We start from the raw sequence: 5124 nt of genomic DNA, 5'->3' as shown, positions 1-5124 counted from the left end.
ACTGTCATACTAGACATTTTAGCTAGAGCAATAAGTCAACTGAAAGGGATCAAGTGTACAAATTAAAAAGGAAGAAGTCAAAATATCTTTATTTGTAGATTATATGGTTGTATACATAAATGACTCTAAAAACTTCACCAGGAAAAATTTAATAGAAATTGATTAAAAACCAATTTTCAGCTTTATATAGAAACACAAAATAATTCAGTATAGCTAAAAACAATCCTGAATAATAGAAGAACTGCAGGAGGTTTCACCATTCCTGATTTCAAGTTGTACTATGGAGGTATCATAATTAAAACAGCATAATATTGACATTAAAAAAAGATACATTTATTGAACTGAATTGAAGACCTAGACATAAGTTCATACACATGTAGGTTTAGGTTTTTTTCAAAACCTACTTTAATAAGGGTTCTTAAATGCTCTAACCTCCCTTCTAGCCCACCACCCACCAGAGGGAAAGGTTCATAGGGCAAAGGAGGATGTGGACCTATTTAGAAATGGTTCGTTGGGGTAATTCCAATCTTTGTTGTCAGGATATCAGCAGTTCAGTTCACACAAATCAGAAGCTCAATCCACTTACCATTCACAAATTAGCAATGGCTGTTCAATCCAGAAGAAACAGCAAGGCTTTTCCAATTGGCCAGAGTCCATGGACTCTGTCCCAGCAGTAAGAAGCTGCTGGAATATCACAAGAAGTTCTTTGGTGCATTTCTCTCTACAAAGTCATAACAAACAGTGATCAACAAAGAAGGCAAGGTGAACCAATGCCACACTTGTCCACTGTCTGTTGGGTTATATTTATACACTTTCCAAACATCACGTGTTCTCTCAAACATCTATTCTAGCAAAACATCATCACATGTCCTTTTTTTCAGGCAGCTTCCAGAAAAACACCATGTGTCTGTTCTCAGCAAAATATTCTCCCACATGTTTGCTTCAGCAAAGACATACAGTTTCCAGATAAACAACACATGGCACAACTGAGTCTCCAAAGAAAGCAGTAATTTCTACTTCACATACCCATGGACACTTGATTTTTGACAAAGAAGCCAGAAATACACACAGGGGAAAGACAGCATCTTTAACAAATGATGCTCAGCAAACTGGATGGCTGTGTGTAGAAGAATGTAAATAGATTCATATTTATCACCCTGCATAAAACCTACTTCTAGATGAATCAATGACCTCAACATAAAGCTAGCTAACCTAAACCTGATAGATAGAAAAGAAAGTGGGGAATAGTTTAGAACTCATCACAGGAAAAGACTTTCTAAGCAGGACACCAGTAACACAGATACAAAGGTCAACAAATAATAAATGGAAACTTAGGGAACTGAGGAGCACTATACAACAAAGGACATTGTCATTCCACCAAAGCATCAGGACACAGAATGGGGGAAGTTTCTTATCAGTTACACATCTGAGATCAGGTTAATATCTGAAATATATGAAGAATTCAAAAAACATCAGAAAAACAAATAACTCAATTTTTAAAAATAGGTACAGAACTAAACAGAGAATTCTTAATAGACGAAGTGCAGATGGCTGGGAAACACTTAAAAGAAAATTTCAACCTCCTTAGTCCTCAGGTAAATGCAAATCCAAAGTACATTAAGATTTCATCTTACATCAGTCAGAATGGCCAATACTAATAAAACAAATGACAGCAAGTGCTGACAAGGATGTAGGGAAAAGGGACCACTTATCCATTGCTGGTAAGAATGCAAACTTATGCAGCCATTATGGAAACCAGTGAGGCATTTCCTCAGGAAGCTGTGGATTCAGCTATGTTACTCTTGGGCACCTAAAGACTCTGTATCCTACTACAGACATACTTGCTCATCTGTGTTCATTGCTGGTCTAATCATAATAGCCAGACAGAAACAGCCTACATGTCTGTCAATAAATAAATGATAAAGAAAATGTAGTACATTTCACAGTGGAATATTATTTCACTGTTAAAAGAAAAATGAAATCATAAAATTTGCAGGTAAATGGGTGGAGTTAGAAAAAAGTCATTCTGAGTGATCTAATACAGATCTAAACAGACAAATATGGTATGTGATCTCTTATATGTGAATAGTAGCACGTAAGCCTTTGCTAGGCATGCTACAACCCACATAACCACAGAGGTATGTATAGAGTAGGGACTAGGGGGACTGGGATCTCCACAGAAGGGGGAATAGAATATGTAGTAATGGAGTGACCTGGGTGGAACTAGAACGGGAGGGTTAAAGGTGGAGGGAGAGAAAATAAGGAAGTGATGCAGTAATACAGGAGGGACAACCAATCCTGTGTGCCACTTGAGCATATGGAAACCTATTTCAGTAGAAACTTCTTAAAATATTCACATATATGAAAGAAATCTAAAGGATGTCAGCAAATAGTGAGGAGACAATGCCTCAACTGCCCGGGCCTGCGGGACTCGGTTATTCGTGGGGGCGAGGGGAACCAAAACCTGGAAGAGAAACGGGCGAGAGAAAGGAAGGACCCAAGCAAACGGTTGCTTGTCAAGAGCCGTGTATTTTAAAAAAGGCAAGCTTTTTATAACAAGCTCGGGTTAGGGGAGGGGGAAGGCAGGTGGGGTCATGGAAAGGTACAGCTTCTTCTTGGCCTGTGCCCTAGAACATTTTGTGGTTAGGGGCTTTTCTCAGAAGTAGCTATCTCTTTGTGCATCAGCTTTCAGCAGGATGAGGCATAGTCAAGGTATTCAACTGAACAGGATGTAGGTGGGTGACAAGGCTTCGGTTTCCAGGCGAGGGGGAAGGCTGGCAGGGGTCCCTGTTAGGGGTCCTGGTCTCTGACATCTCCCCCTTCCCTGTAAACTAAAGAGGGCGTCTTTTAGAGGAAGAAACTCAAGGATGGGAGAATTTGGGAGGGCATCCCGGCCGTAGGCAGCTCGCGGTCCCAGAAGGGCAGCAAGGCCATTGAGAGGCACCGTTGGTAGACAGTCTTGGCTGTCTGTCAAGACCAAGTTCGTGGTCATGAAGGAGAAGGGGAGACCACTCTCTCACGTGCAATGGCAGCTAAGGCCCGTGAGGTGCAAGAGCTGGTCCCCTTGCGATCCTCATACCCACTCCTGGTGCAATGGAAGCAAGTCCTCAGGGTGCAGGGGCTATGAGGTCGCATCCTGTTTAGTGCCAGGCTTGCAGTTAGGCCAAGGCTGGGATGTAGCTAGGCCAAGGCCGGGATGCAGCTGTCGAGGCAGCTATTGGGAGGTTCTTTCAAGCAATAGCAGGGGCAAGCCAATTAAATGGGGTGGAGTAGAGACGCCTGTCTTCAATTATCTAGGGATACGGAAGGTCAGCCAAGAGAGCCAGGAGCTCCCCTGTAGGGCCCGAAAGTTAAGAGGCCGGCCAAGGGAGGAGCGCGCGGGCCCCACATCTTCATCTTCAGGTTGTGTCACCACCACATGGGCGACAGCCTCGGTGTCGTCCTCTGCTTTTAGCTGATGGTAGTAGACTTCAACTGGTCTTTTAACTGTGGAATCTATCTGGTTTTTAACAAAACTTGTGAGGCGATTAAAAGCCCAAGGGCCAAAGGAGAGAAGCAAAAGAATACCAACAAGGGGCCCCAATATAGTGGGCAGCAGGGTAGTAAGCCAAGGGGAGGTAGAAAACCAATTTTTGTACCAAGATTCTTGTTGTTCTCTTGCTTTCTTTCTCTCTTCAAGGCTCTTTTTAACTTTCTCTAAACTGTTTTTCACCAAACCTGTCTTATCTGAGTAAAAGCAACACTCTTCTCTAAGGGCCACACACAATCCCCCCTCCTTCAAAAAGAGTAGGTCAAGTCCTCGTCGGTTTTGGAGGACCACCTCGGAAAGGGAGGCCACTGACTCAGTGAGGTCTTGGATGCCCTCTCTCAGGTGACCAAGGTCCTGATCAATTAAAGACTGGAGGTGGGCAAAATTTTGGTCATTCCTTACAAGGGACGCAATACCCGTTCCTGCCCCGACTGCACCCAGACCCAGGATGACTGAGAGGGTGAGCGCAGTCAGAGGCTCTCTCTTGTCTCTGTGTGGGACCCCAGATTCAAAGAAGCGTAGGAAGGACTCGGGCTCATAAACAAAAAATTGAGGGAGGACGGTAACAACAACACAATAATCATGGGAAAGGAATCTGGAGGTGGAGATGTAAGCGGTCAGTCCATTTGAGCAGGCAAAGAGGGTATTATTAGGCGCAACCACATACAGATAGGTTGTATTGATAGTGAGAGTCTGATTGCAAACAGGGAAAAGATCTCTAGGGGGAAGCATCTTGGGCCCAAGCAGGCAGGTGCCCATGCCAGAGATAGAGGCTAGGGTCAATCCACCCTCAGGGTTTGGGAGGGGAAGGAGGGTAGAACATATGGAGGCGGATGCAAAGGAGAGGAAGAGAGGAGGGGGGGTGATGGCAGAGGGGGATAAAGGCGAACGGGGGAGGGCTTAGGTGAAGTGACCGACACATCAAGGATGGAAAAGGAGTCAGATGCCCGGGAGGGCGGTCTAAGGGGATCAATCTCCCTGGCGGGGCCAGCTTCATTGGTCAAGGTGTCTGATGGATCTTGGTCACGATTAGAATTTCGCGACCCAGGACGAGACTGGCTAAGACAATATTCAGCCACCGAAAGCAGTTGGCGCTTTCCCTCATCTCCCTGAGCATCCTCAATGACATCTCTAATTAAACCCCAAAAAGAAAATATTGTCTTTGTTATTCCCTCATCTTTATCCTTGGCTATTTTTTCATTTAATTCTCGTCCAACTTTCTGCCATTTCTTTGGATGTATAGTTGGTCCATCAATCATAAACCAAGGACATTTTTCATCAACAAAAATAAAAAATTTTACGAGATCCTTTTTCTTTACCCTGATTCCTCTCTCTCTGAGTGCATCTTTGAGGCCCTTAATGAAACTCGCCTCCTTTGACAATGAATGGCCCATTTCTATGGGACGGAATGAAAGTAAAACTCACCGAGGTCGGCAGGTCTAGGGCGGCGACGACTGCCTCTCTCTTCAACGATGTCGCAGCTGCTTTCTCTTGGGGTGTCCGTCCGGAGAGGTTCGTGCCTCGAGCCCCACGTTGGGCGCCACCTGTCCGGGCCTGCGGGACTCGGTTATTCGTGGGGGCGAGGGGAACCAAAA

This window comes from Grammomys surdaster, unplaced genomic scaffold, assembly GCF_004785775.1.
Source record: "Grammomys surdaster isolate TR1022 unplaced genomic scaffold, NIH_TR_1.0 125946, whole genome shotgun sequence".
NCBI classification, from domain to species: domain Eukaryota; kingdom Metazoa; phylum Chordata; class Mammalia; order Rodentia; family Muridae; genus Grammomys; species Grammomys surdaster.
Note: the sequence above shows the minus strand (reverse complement) of the source record.